Source organism: Lepisma saccharinum, chromosome 15 (genome assembly GCF_977018435.1).
Source record: "Lepisma saccharinum chromosome 15, izLepSacc3.1, whole genome shotgun sequence".
Lineage (NCBI taxonomy): Eukaryota > Metazoa > Arthropoda > Insecta > Zygentoma > Lepismatidae > Lepisma > Lepisma saccharinum.
Genome location: NC_139243.1, coordinates 17819639 through 17835637, shown reverse-complemented (window position 1 = coordinate 17835637; position 15999 = coordinate 17819639). Strand labels below are relative to the sequence as shown.

Sequence of the window (15999 nt, the reverse complement as noted above, 5' to 3'; positions counted from 1 at the left end):
GTGTATGTGTGTGTATGTGTGTATGTGTGTATACACTTAATATTTTTGGCTTTGGTATTTATATACAATTTCTTGGGATTCAATTCAAAATTCTATGCTGGATAAAAATAGCAGCTGGGTTCAACACTGTACTGTGTATGTGTGTGTATGTGTGTATGTGTGTGTGTGTGTGTGTGTGTGTGTGTATGTGTGTATGTGTGTATGTGTGTATACACTTAATATTTTTGGCTTTGGTATTTATATACAATTTCTTGGGATTCAATTCAAAATTCTATGCTGGATAAAAAAAGCAGAAATAGGCCACAACTTGGCCACAAGTAGACCGGAAGTAGGCAAACCGGAAGTGGACCGGAAGTAAACCGGAAGTGGACCGGAAGTAGACCGGAAGTAGACCGGAAGTAGACCGGAAGTAAATATGTGTGGGTGGGTGTAGGTGTGGGTGGCCTAGTTTTAAGTAGGCCACAAGAGGGGCATATTTTTAACAAATTTATTCACAGAAGTGCCTTTTGTAAGTATAGGCAAATCAATCTGAAGGGGGTCATACTTTCTGAGAAATTCTCGAAGGCATTTTTACAAAAATCTTGGATTAGACAAGATTTCACACTTGAGCAAAAAGCTCATATGGCCATGTTGAGCTTGTTTTAAGTATAAGCAAATCTGCTTGAGGGGGGTTCATACTTTCTACACTTGTAAGTGGTGCTAGTAATACCACAAATCCCACTACTAACAGTTGAGGCACACTCATCTTGTGCATGTTGCTTCATATCGCTCTCTGTTAAAATTATAATACAATTCCCGAACTAGTGCATTTTGAAGCCATCATGCACCCGCGGTGTCTGCAGGCAGCAGACGATTCTCACTGAACAAACCAGCTTTCTGGCCCGTGCGTTTCGTGAATCTCGTTCTTGCACGAGACGCACGGAATGCGACTTTTGGGACAGCATAATGAACGGGATATATGATCTGTGATAATGAACCTCACGAAACGCACGGATGCGCTTATGGAACGGCCAGTTGGCATAACTCGTTTAACGCGTTAAACTCGTGCGACTTTCGGAACGGGCCCATTGAAACATATAAAATAATCGGAATTCTAAAATATTGAATCAATCGATTATTTTGAATCGATTATGCCTATCGGTAATTGCTACTTATCACAGAGTAGGAAATGTGCATTTTGTCAGCGCGGAATATAAATTCATTGTTCTTTCCTAACAGTTCTAATTTCGTTTTAATTTTCCACATATTCTGAAGGACTGTTATTGTGCAGGCAATGCTGCTGTACTAAAACAAAATCACTAAAATATCAGCAAGAACTTTTAGTGTGGTCGAACACTAATGTGATAAAGTTTTTCATAAAACTTGCTGTATTCAGTGTGAAAATAATATTTTGCGATGTTTTGCTGGTGTGAAATTTTGAGAAATGATGTAACACAAATTACTTTATAAAATATTTGTCGGCACACAGAGATCGGAGAGGATTATCATAATCTGTGTAGACTTTGCTTGACGAAGACTAGTTTGACGCTTATCATGTGCCTAGAAGACTATGAAGAAAGAGGTAACAGTGTGATATATGGAAAACGTATTTCTTCAATTTTACAGGAGAAACGGTAACAGTTTCATACATCGGAGGGTAATCCTGCACAATTGGGTTGTATTAATACGCATGCGCGAGATCCATGCATTTCGCGAGGCGGAAGATGTACAACGTTGCCAGATCTCTTTGCAGCGTCTTCGCTGCCATTAGGGGTGTGTAGGGGGCAGCACGCACATTAATGAGCAATTGCACATTCCAATATCTACCGGTATCGTGGGTATTTCTTGTTGCAGATTTTTGCGAGGTGGAAGATCTCCAACGTTGCCAGTTCTCTTCTTTTTGGCATCTTCGCTGTCATTAGGGGTGTGAGGGGAAGATTTTTTTGGGTCGGGACGGGAATTTTTTAAATCCCGATATTCCCTGCATTCGGGATGTGAAAAATTAGCCATTTCCGGACTAGTCGGGAAGTGATAGAAATTTCCCGAACAATTTCCGATAATTTTCACACACTTCATTTTAAAACGACCATTTGGCATTTCTCGACTGCTTATAATAACGAAAAGTCGGGAAATATTTTCCCGAATTCGGGATCGGAACGGGAAATTTTTTCCCCGATATCCGGGTCCCAACTTTTCAGGATCCCGCACACAGCATTTACATCATTTGAGGAATGTGCGGGATTCCGAAAAGTCGGGACTGGGATCGCGAATAAAATATCTCAACAATGTCACTATTCGAATTACGTTAATTCTTTCCAGATATCTCAGGGGAGGCAAGTGCCCTCCCCCCCCCCCCTGCGGTCACCCATGCATAATGTGGACTTTAATCAATCAACCATGCATGCTAACGGGTAGATATTAGAATGTGCAATTGCTAATTAATGACGCATTAGCTTGGTGAATGCGAAACGAAAATATGCTGGCAGCACCCCTGTTCAATCCCTACGCTTTTGATGGCCAATTGTTCTCCCATTTAAATACATAGGGAATTTGATGCAGAGCGTGATTCTATTACATTCATCTTAACTTTAGAAATTATGTCAGATCATGATAGACGATTAATCAGTGCTGTGACACTAAGAATTTTAATGAGACAATTGTCAACAGAACAGACATGGGAACTCAAAAAAAGCCTTAAATTTTTCACAATTTAAGGCCGTACTAAAGGCAATTTTGTGGTAATTTTTCGCTTACAGATGGCAGCACCGTTTGCCATGGCTACCGAGAGCCATGTTGCCAGATCTCCGCGTAAATATAACCAAGGTAGATACATACAGGTTGGTCGATTAGGGTACTCGATGTGAGATGACGCCATATTGGTTAGAGGTGAGTTAGTGGATTAAAAAATAGTAGTAAATCAGGGAAATTGATAATCATGATATTTTAGTTATATGTTCTTCTTACAGAAATATGCAATATCATTAGTGGAAGGTAGTAATAGTCGAAATATTAAAATAAAATCCGTTGTTTTATATTAAGTATTTATTTTAATATTCAGAACGCAGAGAAGAAAATACAATAATAAGTGTAGTTAATTCAAACACGAAACGGACCAAGTAAGGACAGTAATTGAAATAACTGAAAACATTTTGTGAACGCGTTTGAAGAGAATGCTGCGTTGACTCAGGCACGTATCCAAGGGGGCGTTCAGGCGGCTAGAGCCCCCCCCGAAAGTTTTCGGTTTACACTAGATAAAATGAGGCTTTTTGGTTTCTTGTGTGTGTGACGAAAATTTAAGGAGAGAAATAATTATCGAGGCAAGGTAAATTTTTCTACAACCCTGTAATTGATAATAGCACGTGTCCAAGGTGGGGATAAGGTGGGTCGACCCCCTCCCCAAGAAATGTTTCAGTTTACACTAGATAAAATTAGGTTTTTGGTTTCTTTAAAATGCGACAATTTAAGGAGAGAAATAATTATCGGGGCAAGATAGAGAATGTTCCATAGCCATTTTATTGATAATAGCAGGTATCCAAGGTGGAGATCAGGGGGTCGAGCCCCCGCAGGAAATCTATCAGTTTACACTGGATAAATTAGTTTTTTTGGCTTCTTGAATAATGTGACGATAATTTAAGGAGAGTAATTATCGAGGCAAGACGGAGAATGTTCTATAACCCTTTCATTGACAATATTGCACGCAAACGTTTCTTGCGCTTTCATTGTTGCCGTCGCAGCGAGAGCGATCATTGTGTAAAGATTTGTCATCATTTGGAAGCTGCACAACAAAGCGTGCCACGAGTAGGACTATTCTTTGTATTACTTATTCTTTGGAAAGCGGGAAAGGAAACGTTCTTAAGTAAGAGGTGGAGTCGAACTACTGGTAATATTAATGAAACGTTTTATCTGCGGAACATTCTAGAATATAATGAAGACATAAATACCTGGCTTCAATTTCTCGGTTGATCAGTACAACAGAATCTGTTAGTAATTCGAAAATGAAGAGAACTAGTGACACAATTTCCCGTAAACTACCGAAGTCTACTTCTAGTTCGTGTCCAAAGTTGAAGATATGGACGTCTGTGTAGTGTTGCCCACGGGACGAGACGGGACAGGCTTTTAAAAATTCGAGACGAGACGAGATGGATCATGTGTCCCGAGAACAAACGAATATTTTCGAGACGAGACAGCATTTCACAGCATTTCCACGAGACGAGACAGGCCAAAGTCTCGTCTCGTGGGCAACACTACGTCTGTGGAACTCTAGGAGACTCAGTGTAGTGCTAGTTCGGGGCATGAGCAGAAGAATTGAATTGAATTGATGTTTTAAGTCCACTTTATGCACAGTAAGGCTAATTGGGACTGGACCTACAGTTTAAAGTGGGATCCGAACCACTACGTGCCTCCACCGGGTATCGAACCCGGGACCATGAGCCGAAGAGATCGAAGGTCTAAAGTGAATATTTCAGGAGTACCGGATATTGGGGCGGTTTATTAAGACATAAATAAGTTGCACAGATCAACTGTAATTTTATTTGTGCCCCAAAAGGACTTTTATTTAAGCCAACTGGGTTCGACACACACTCAAACACTTAACCACTACAAAGGGACAGCCGAAAATTATATGAATTTCGAGAAGAGAAAGCAGGAAGATGTTGCATATGTAGATATTTTAGCGGAATTTTCAGGCTCTGTCAGGACCCGAACCAGGGTCTCTGGCATTGGCGTAGCTACGAGGTGTGCCGGGTGTGCTTAGGCACACCCTAAAGGGCTGCTTTATCAAAGAGAATTAAAGACAGATATTTCAATAAGAGAGAAAATAAGCGGCAGTTTGTAAGAAGTTGAAAATGTCATTACTTGGTACAAACGTGTGCATTATCGCTGATGAAACGAGTGTCTATAGATTTTCGATTTTTTTATGTCATTGGAGAAAGAAGATATTTACTGCATTCTACTCTGTACTGCAGCGCCATTATTCTATACCTGTCACAAGCTGCACGTGTGAGAGAGAGCTTTCTCCAAGCTTACCCAAGTTAAAACTAAATTAAGAGCAACTCAGAAGCAGGATAGATTGGAAGCCCTGCTCTTGCTATTTGTGGAACAGGAAAAAGCTGTCTTTTATATTGATGTAAATGATGTTATTGAGGAGTTTGAGAACATTGTACCTTTTGACAGACGTCTCTTGTTATAGATGACGTGTATTTTAATGTATTTGTTTGTAACATTTATGAACATTTTGTGTGTGTGTAATTTCTATGCAATTTGATTTTTCTATTACATATATTCAGAAATTTTCAACACTGTCATTTAGTGAATTTATATTCCTTTACAAACATCAGTGCAGTTAAAGAGCAAATGATTGTGTTGCAAAATATGTTATTAGAAAGGTACAAGAACTCATTTTTTTTTCTTTGTGCACACCCAAATATAAAGTTCTAGCTACGCCTATGGTCTCTGGCATGTCGTGCCGTTGCGCTCTACTGGCATACCTAAGATTTTCGAAAAGGGGGGGTATGTATACTTTTTTCGGTAGTCAGTCCTCATTTTGCCATATTTGTCTGCCTTTGACGTTCATTTTTTTTTAGAAATACTGGGCCAAAGGAGGGTTATGACCCCCGTCACGCCACTGGAGATAAATGAGTGAGCATTTTATCATATTGAAGTCGAAACATTAGATGTGTTGGGAACGGAAGGGTTTTCACTGTGCATTAGCCTAATTGTTTCTCGATGCAGCTGTGTTCGAGAAGACTTCCTTTGTTTCGTGCCGATATATTATGACAAGACTGTGGAAGCTGTGTGACGGACAATTTTGAACACTTGCAAGTGCTTAGGCCTGAATATGAACAATTTGGTGGGTTTCAGCTGTTATAAGAAGCTGCATACATGGGAAGACAAGACACATTAGTGGTGTTCAGGCTCGAATCAGGGAGAACTATTCGAGAACTGTGTGCGTCCAGTTCGCAGCCCACAGTTTGAATCTCACATCGTCAAGTGGATTGTGTAACAGCTTCGTGAAGAGACTTGCTTTCGTTCGCTTGCTCCAGCGAAGTTCTTTTCTTGTGTATGTTGCGACCGTTCAAAATATTCTTGGGTAGAACGCAACGCAACGCACCGTGCTTTCATTGTTAAAATGCCATTTGCAATTCCGCACCCTGTATTAGTAAAATGAAATTAAAGATAAAACAAGTTTTCAATTTTTTTAATTATAAACATTGTTGGAAAATGCTTAAAAGTATTAATGTTAATTTTTCCACAAGGCCGTAAATTTCAGTTTCTTAATGTATTATTCTTGCAGAATTCCAATTGATACAAAAAAGTGTTCCATTTTCTCAGGATGATGATAAGACCAAATAATCTTTGCTTATTGTCAATTTTGAATATTCGTCTGATGAAGACCCTGTTAGAGGGTGGAAACGTTGCATTTTTATGTATATTTTTTATAATATAAAAGCTTTCCTTCAACATTTTAATGACATGGAAACAAGGCTTAACAGTGTTACAATGGAAATTAAAGCTCAAATTACTATACTTTAAGCAAATTATTTTTTTGAAAACCTTGAATTGATGATTTAAGTTCTTTTTATGCACAGATAGGCTAATCAGGACTGGACCTACAGTTTAAAGTGGGATCCGATGTTTCCTTCTTCCAACATTTACTGGGATTCGTTATTCTCTAGTAACTTGGTTTAACTTTCACAATTTCGAAGCACTCGCATTGATCATATCGTTAGAAAGCACGGAGTGAAATCTCGGCAACAGTGTTGGCTAAAATCTGCACCACGGACTAAATTGCGACGAAACGCCACTTCAAAAATTTTGATGATAAGCACTACTCTCTGAAGGTACGAAATGTTTGCATTTTTTCACATAGAATTTCAGATGCTTGGGGGAAGAAAATGTGATCTTTGTTTCACCACGAAATCTTCCATACTAGTCATACAATAAAAAAATGCACCGGTATTGACAAAACTACCACTTCAGCGCCATCTGTACGCAGAAGTTTGAACATGACGGAGACTTTTCTGTTATTTTCTTATATACCTTCAATTTTTACAAAAATATAAGGCTCACATTTTTTAGTGAATAAAACAATCTTTCATATCGGAAAATTTCTTCCTTACCGAATCTATATTAGTTGTACGATTATATTTTGAAATTTGGGCCTATGCTTTAACATGGCTTTAGAACCCCCTTAAGTGCTTTATTCTTGTGAATCTGGTAAATAATAATACATAATACTTCCACGCGACTGTATTCTTATTTTTATAGTTGTTATTTCGTAACTAACTTTTTTTAACGTGATATCATACTTTTCCCTCATGACTAGTAAATATGGTTTTCTATTTTATACATGCACATTTATAGAGAAAACTTATTGCAAAGAATATTGTATATTCTGTTTCATGTCTCGCAATCTCTACCGCTTTCTTATTTACAGGAACTATAATTTTAAAATTGTTGAAACCAAAGAAATATAGGACGAAAATAGGAGGGGAAAGAATTAATGTTATAATATCGGATAGGGTACAGTGTCATAGTGTATAATAATAAAAAATATCATGCGCTTACGCACTTAATACATTTTCGTTTCAATTTTGAGAAGTATATATCAGATTCCTACTTCCGCTGTTGAATTAGTATTCGCAACCAGAAAAAGAAAACATTAGGCGTAGTGTAAAAAGTCTAACTTTTTTTATTTTCGACCCATGGCTGCTAGGCAAGGCCCAATTACATCAAAGACCTATGCATATTCTGCAGAGAGAGAGAGAGAGAGGGGTAGGTGGTGGAGGAGGGTTATACCATAGAAAATGGTTATACCAGGCTTGATGACATTGGGAAAGACGCGCGGCTTCTTGAGCCCATTGTGCATTGGGAACTCCAACATGGGTGTCCCATCTGGTGCGGTTTTTGTCAAAGGGGAGGTAACTGAAAACTGGTTACAACTAAATACCAATGTTGCCACCCACACATAGGAACAAGTTTTCCGTTTTATGGTAGTGTTTATTGCAACTCGGATAAAAAGGGAGTCCACATAACGAATGCAGATAAAGGTTATGGTTACAAAAGCTCTTAGTAAAATGTCGATTTATTGATTTGGTTTATTTTACTTCGCATTTCTGCCACTTTTGGCTAATCGCGAAGACGAGGATGAATGATGATATGATGAAATTGATAAAGAGATAACCGTGCCCAGGCCGAGATTCGATCCCGAGACGGCCGGACCCTGGGGTCGAGTTTTTAGCACATCGCGCTGCGACGCCAAGGGTCCCGGGTTCGAATCCCGCTCGGGCTTGGTTGTTTGTGAATGTCCATTCATCAATTTCATCATTTCATCACTCATCCCCATCGAATTTGCCAAGAAGCACAAAACGCGAAGTAAAATAAACTAAATCAATCAATCAATCAATCTGTGCTAACTACTCAGCCACGGAGGTCGGCTTAGTAAACTGCTGTTGCAGACTTATACCTATGCTTGTACGTCGCAGTCTCTTAACTTAGAAATAATAGTTCATGTTTTTATTTAAGCCATTTCTGAGCGTAACTGCTACTACAATTGTTCTTATGTACCTTTATACTCAATCAATACTGTGGCGGTAGAAATTCTCTTTCCCGATTTTATACCAGATAATCCTCGAATGCAAAAGGCGATTTAATTAACATTTACATTGTCTGGAGTGACTGGGAAAAAAGTTGAAGAAAAAACCTGCGACTTGTCTGATACTGGTTTCCGGGTTCGAATCCCGGACTGGCATGGGTGCTCTTTGTGAGTGTCCCTTCATCAATTTCACATCTTTATGATTAGACAAATGTGGCAGATGCGAAGTATAATAAACCAAATCAATCAATCAATCTGTGTAATACTGGTTGGTTACCTTCCTTGATTGAAAGTAAAATTTTAATTCAAGGATATTTCGGGGGTTCAGGCATGATAGCCCTTCTCCATTACCATCAATGCGAGTATACTTTGAATGTGTTGTTAAAAAAAAACTGTGGGCGTTCTTACATTCTCTAACTTTGTCTAATTTTAAATAAAAGCAAGCTAAGGTGTTATCAGGTAGAGTAATTCAAAAATATATCCCCGAATGCGTAATGGCTGAAGCTCTAGTCTTAGTTAACACAAAAATCACGAAATGTTTCCATAAACTTTTAAACGCCAAGTACATAAATCCATGCACCGTCACAACCATTTATTTTAGAATATTTCTGAGAGATGAACAGAAAATAGAGGTCGGATTTTTTCCAGTACTGTCACTTGCACCCCCTCTGTTTTGGCACTCGATCATCGCCACTGGTTGGGGGAAACTACCTTTACCTTAGGTGAATTAAGGGGGTGGGGTTATCGTACCACTTGAAGTACAAATTCATAATAAAATTTGTAGTAACATAACAGTATTATCTTTTGACATCTAAAATTAATAATTAACGTTCAATAATGATAGTGGGAAGCTTTTCCCACTCAACCCCCCCCCCCCACCAGAACGTTGATAATACGCTATTATTAGTTCTTCTGATTTTTAAGCAGATCTCCTGATTTTCCAGGGGACGATCTCCCGATTTTTGAAAATATGACCTGGCAACGCTGAGAACAACAAGCAAGCGACAAGCGAGACGTGCACCTTCGGTTTGAAGAGTTTGCTGTGAGCAAGATTTCTGCACACCAAAGTTACAGGCGACAAGCGACACGAGTCGTTTGGAAGCGAATTTTCAGTAGTCAATGAAACCTTTCGAACAGAAGACACACGAAAAGCTGCACGTGTCTCTTGTAGCCTCGGTCCGTTGTTCACGGATGCGGGGTGAATGTTTTCCTTCCGACTGAAGAAGATTGTGTCGCTTGTCGCTTAGGTGTGAATTATACGTGTCACTTGTCGCTTCGGTGTGAATTTCCACAAGATAGCTTTCAGGTTGAAGCGACAGGCGACAAGCGACACAGGGTTTTGACACCAAAGCAACAAGCGACAAGCTCCTTTAGGGAGATTTCAGACCGGAGCGATAAGCGACACGCGACACATGTTGCTTTGGAACGAGCCAATCAACAGCAACGTTTCACAGCGTAGGAGCATGGCAGGCAGCACAAATCTGCATTCGATTGGTGAAATCCTGAAGCGACACGTGTTACGGGTCGCGTGTCGCTTCGATGTGAAATCTCCCTTAGTCTAAAAGCAAGCTTTCGCTGTGAATTCACTACCAACAGACAGAGGCGACACAATGCAAGCTATTAAAAAACTGCCCAGTCCGAACGCCACGCAAGCGACAAAGCAACGCTTGCCGGTCTAGTCGCTTCCGTTCGGAAGGTTGCATTTATTACTGTGGGTTCATTTCCAAGCGACACTTGTTGCTGTCGCATGTCGCTTATTACTCCTATGACTTCAGGCAAATTTTATGTTCGTTACGTCAAAGCAGAGTATCTAATTGCACTAGATTTTTAGAGCCGCGGTGGTGTAGTTGTTAGGGCGTCTGACTGCCGGCGGGAGACCCGGGTTCGAACCCCGGAGTGGGTGAATAAAGGTCGGAATTATTCCGCATTGTCCCCGCATAAAGTAGCTCCGGGGCTCAACAGCCTCATATCAATGGGTGCATGTGGGCAATCCTGGAGGGCAAAAGCGGCCGGAGTGTGATGGTGATCACTTCGCCTCCAAAATGACCTTTCCCCCACATCCCGTAAATATGCCTTCATGGCACTGTGTTATATGCACTTGGAACTTTACCTTTACCTAGGTTTTCAGTGCGAAATCTTTGAAGTTTGCAACCAGCACTCGAGGCTGCTGTGGATTTTGAGAAGAGGGTCACAAATGAAAGAAGGGTCTGTTTGGGCGAGAAATTTTATGACGATTGTCGCCAGTATGGCTGGAACAGGGCCGTAGGAAACAATGGCAGTGACTACCTCCGGATCGTTTTGCGCAAGGATGAATGGAAGAGAGCTCTTGGGGTAGCAGATAGTTGCCAGATTTAAGGTATTCTGAGGAAATTTCAGTAGGAAGATACAGAGACACGAGGCTAAAGTCTGGGCAAATTCGTTCCGGACAACGTGCGACGAATTAGGATTTTTCGAGGGGTAATTTTACAGATCTCTATTCCTGTAATAGAAGCTGTTTTGGGTTTCCAAGGAAAATGCTTTATTCCGAATAAATAAATATTTGCAATTGATTAGTTGTTTTGTTTATATTTTTTCGAGACTTTTCAGGAGACGTCTCGTCCCGTCTAGTATCTCGTCTCGAAAACGAGACGAGACAGGTGGTCAGTCTCGTCCCGTCTCGAATTTTAAAAAGCCGTCCCGTCTCGTGGGCAACACTACAGAAATAAATGCATTTTTTTAAAAACCGAAGCGACACGACAAACTACAAGTGTCGCTTGTCACTCGCGTGTCACTTGGATACAGTCGCTTTTCCAACATCATGCGTAGTGTCGCTTCGTTGTGTTGTTTGCTCAACTGCGGTAAATATTTTGCTTTGGGAAGAATTTACACCGAAGCGACAGGCGGCACGTGTCGCTTGGGTACGAACCAATCAACAGCAACGTTTCACACTGTAAAGGCGTGACAGGTCGCACAAAGCCTGCCTTCGATTGGTGAAATCCTTAAGCTACACATGCCGCGTGTCGCTTCGGTGTAAAATCTCCCTAAAAGCAAGTATTCACCGCGCATGCGCTACAAACAGACCCAGGTGAGACGATATATGTTATTGGGAAAACGGACCAGTCTGAGTGACACATGGAAGCTTGCCGTGTCGTTTCCGATCGAAAAGTTGCATTGATTTCTGAGGGTTTGCTTCCAAGCGGCATGTGTTTGTCGCTTCGGTATGAATAGATACAATTTCATATCGAAACAACAAGTGATAAGTACCGCTTTGAGGATTTCACCAATGCAAGCTTCTGCGGCGTATCTTGCCGCTGAGGCAGGCTGGTGTAAACGTTGCCAGGATCGTCCCCACGTCGCGTCTACATTCGATCTTAAAACACCATTATTAGAGGCGACAAGCGTCACAGGCCACTTCGGTCTGAATAAAAAAAAATGACCATGCATGTGCCACAAACAGACCAAGGCGACCCGATGGACTGTTATTAAGAAAATGGCCCAGTTCGAGCGACACGTGCAGTTTGGCGTGTCACTTCAGTCCGGAAGGTCTCATTTATCTATGATATTTGGTTTCCAAGCGACACGTGTCTCTTTTTTCATGTCTGAAGTCTCTTTGTTGGTTACGAATTTACAATCCACATAGTTCGGAACATGTATAAACATTCGCAATAGTTATCTTTAGGAAACTTGCGAACGATTTTTGCTATTCCAATATGTGGTAATTTTTTAATTTATAATTTTATACATACCGTTAATAATAATATTACTAAAAACATCACAACAGAAATGCGTGTATAATAAAGGTAAATATGTTTTGTAAGCATGTTTATCTGGGAAACGTAATCTTCTTGGACCTCTAAATTCCTTTAAAAAAAAAGTTCTTGCAACGTCTGTTGTTGCATCCGAAAGCTCCGCAGAGAGGCATAGCTTCTTATTTATTGTTTACTCTCAGTATCATTGAAATGTGCAGATATTAAGCCGCGTCCACATAGGCGTAACAGAATACCGTTCCGTAACCGCATAACGCATCAAGGTTGATACGGGGCAAGGCAATGCACGCGCCGATGTTATGGCATGAATGTTTTTCAATCCGCACCGGAGTCCGTAACTGCAACATTCTCGAGTTTCACCAGTTGAGTGTGTACGAACATGGAAGTCGCTGCAGCGTACATTTACATGCATTACGCATTGAAAAGGAAAGGAAAACAGATATGTTGGTGGGGGACACAATTATACAAACGTAGAACTAAATATGGAGGTTCAAGGTTTTTGCCCCCCCCCCCCCCCCAATCAGGGGTCAGCGCACGCCTATGTTCGGCATCCTCGGCCGACTCCCGCAGCCCCCTAGCTATGTATCTGAACTTGACGAGACTGAGAAAAGCAGGTATTGCGAGCGAAGCGAGCAAGAAAATTTTACGAAATTTATTCTTATTTGCATAAAATTTGAAATCGAAGGGAACAATTGTTCCTCTGTGCCTCCCCCTGTAGGTGCCTTTGACCATCAATAATTGCCCCCTTCCTATTTGCCCTTATAAGGGCGCACATAATATCACGGGGCGCCAAGGCATTGTCTCTTTAAAAACATTTTTTTCATTAGATCATTTGGAGTTCATGGCCGCCGCCCTCTAGCTACGGATCTGAACTTGACGAAACTGAGAAACGACATTGGGAGCTATGCGAGCAAGAAAAATGTTACGAAATTTATCTTTACTTGCATAAAATTTGAAAACGAGGGGGGGGAGGTAATTGCTCACCTGTGCCCCCTGCAGGTGTCTTTGACCGTCAATGTTTGCCCCCTAGAATTGACTTCCGTCGAAGGTTGGGGGAGGAGCAATGCCCCCTGTGGTCGCGCCACTGTTCTTGGGTGTCTCTCTTCGACTGTCACGGAATGAGTGTTACACGTCTCTGTTCTATGCACGTCCAGACTTGCTGCAACTTAAACGAGCTCAGTGGCGCAGGAACGATGGGGGGGGGGGGTTACATTGTATCCCCCTAAATTTTTCAAGGGGGGTACTGTACCCCCTAAATCCGTAAATCTAATTGTACCCACTGTACCCCCTTAGATAATTTGACAGACGCAAGGTGCTACTGTTAAAATAACCTATTTTCAATTAGCTCAATAAAAGAAGTTTAAATTGTTTATAACTTATAACCATTATCTTCCTTACCACAGAAATTCAAACCACTGTAAACTTATTTTACTACATTGTGCTTGCTATGATTTAGTTCATTGACCTGTGTTCTTGGAAACTTCTTTAAGGAGATGAAAATTGTTTAAAATGTGTGTGGAACAGTGGAATCAGGTAAAGTTTAGCCTACTCTCAGAAAATCACTCTGCAGGCGAATGCTCTTTTGCTTAAGGGGAGTACACTTTTCTCAAGAAACGGTCGCGTCTATTCGAAGATAAGATATAAATCTTAGTCAGAACTCAGAAGAATATATGACTGACCTCCTTTTCTTTTGAATTTTTCAAATGGAATTTTCCGAAATGAAATACACAAACGAGACTAGAGACGACTGACCAACTTGGGGGGGGGGGGGGGGCACAATCTACTCCTGTACCTCACTCATAATTTTCATAACTTTGTAAGAGGGTATTTGGAAAACTATACTTAAACCTATATACCTCGTATTAAGAGATTTGTTGAAAATACAGATGTTACTAAGACAAGAAAAATCTGTTTTTTTCTCAAATTTCAAGACGAGAATGAAATAAATCTCTGCAAAATCAAAGCAATACGGTACTTGATGTAAGAGACGATCTCGTTGGAAACTCTGGTTATCATGTTTGAAGAAATTGCTTAAAATAAATTTAAAATGGTATATCTTTTTCAGACATACCAAGTGTATATCAATATATTTTTGAAATTAGCTGTGTATTTTATTTATTGTAATTGCAAAGTAAATCCAGTAGTGACAATTGTAAGCCTGTGCTGCCCGTTTTAATCTATTCAGGATAAAATTCCATGTTTCGATGGTTCGCAGTGTCGAAACAAGATGTAAAGCAGAAAAACGTTATGAACTAAAGTTTTTGCTTTAATGAGATATTGTACGTTGTGGGAGTGGTGACACAATGTACATGTTGGTTATACTAAACATTTCGTGGGACAGGACGAGACACCTCGCCTTGTAATTAAGGGGTCCCACACGCACACACACAGTGCTTTGGATTCCACTTTAAACTGTAGATCCAGTCCCGATTAGCCTATCTGAGCATGAAGTGAATCTAGAAAAAGTTTTAATAACTTCTGATCTGAAACCGAGACAAGAATAAGCACAAACAAGAACGACCTCGCCACACAGGAGACGAAATGAGGCTGTGACAATTCTCGACTCGTCTCATCGCGATATCATTCCCATGTACATTAAAATGCTTCCTACACATTAAAACGGTGCGATTTGTGATTTTATCAGATGGAGGAGGACTTATTTTTACCTATGTATTAGGTATACTGAGAATTAGACACTAATTGCTTAAAATCTAATTTGATATACAATGAAACACAAACACAACGCCATTTTAAGTTAAACCCTAAAGTCAAACTGTAAGAAAATCAGATGAATGTACGAGAGAAATTGAATCACTGCAGGTTCTATGGTTTGACAGTTGGACTGTCAAAGGCACTGTGATGCTTAGACTTGATCAAACAATGCACTGGGGGTCTATTTATTGAAAGGAAAAGTAGATTTGAAACTTCTAAATGATTTCTCTAATCAGTTAAGTTAGGTTTATTGCATTGAACCCGCTTTCACATTCAGTTGATTTTGGATTCGATTCACAAGGTCTTTGAGTGAGATGGGAATATTTGATTGATTGATTTGGTTTATTTTACTTCGCATTTCTGCTACTTTTGGCTAATTACGAAGATGAGGATGAGTGATGATTATGATGAAATTGATGATGAGACACTCACAAATAACACCCATGTCCAGGCCGGGATTCAAACCCGGAACCTCTGTCATTGTAGCGCGCACTGCTAACCACTCCGCCACGGAGGACGAAGAATTGGCATGTCACCCTAAAACATACGCATGTACGTACATTCTACATTTAATACCACTACATATGAAAAGAAACCTTGGCTGGCTCTTCATATTGTCCACCAAAGATTGAAATGAAATAAACTTTCGAGCGAATGGTTTTCCTTGCTTGCTCTGAGATCTGAAGGATTTCGGTTTTGTATGTGTAATAATAGTACTTTCAGTGCTTGAACAGCCTCATTAGGTACAGCTAATTATATTACAAATAAATGCTTTGCCATGAATTTTTTAATGATATTTTTATATGTAGACATGGGACATTAAAATGATCTGAACTGAAGTGGAACTTTATAAGTATGATATATTCAATAATATGGTTTCTATATCCAGTAAGTGGGAGATGATTATTCCTGATTGGAATGGCTCAAGATAGGGGTGGGGGCGGGAATCTTCCTCACACCCTTTAAATC

General features: G+C 40.2%; 1 protein-coding gene across 2 annotated transcripts in view; it reads left to right on the top strand.

The window, feature by feature from the left end:
* Positions 1 to 1171: 1171 nt before the first annotated feature.
* LOC145999620 (uncharacterized) overlaps positions 1172 to 15999 on the top strand; it is a 152404-nt gene continuing 137576 nt past the window's right edge. For both annotated transcript variants that reach the window (XM_083136709.1, XM_083136706.1), the window contains exon 1: positions 1172 to 1561. The gene's annotated coding sequence lies outside the window, so the exon portion shown is untranslated. The remainder of the gene's footprint in view (positions 1562 to 15999) is intronic.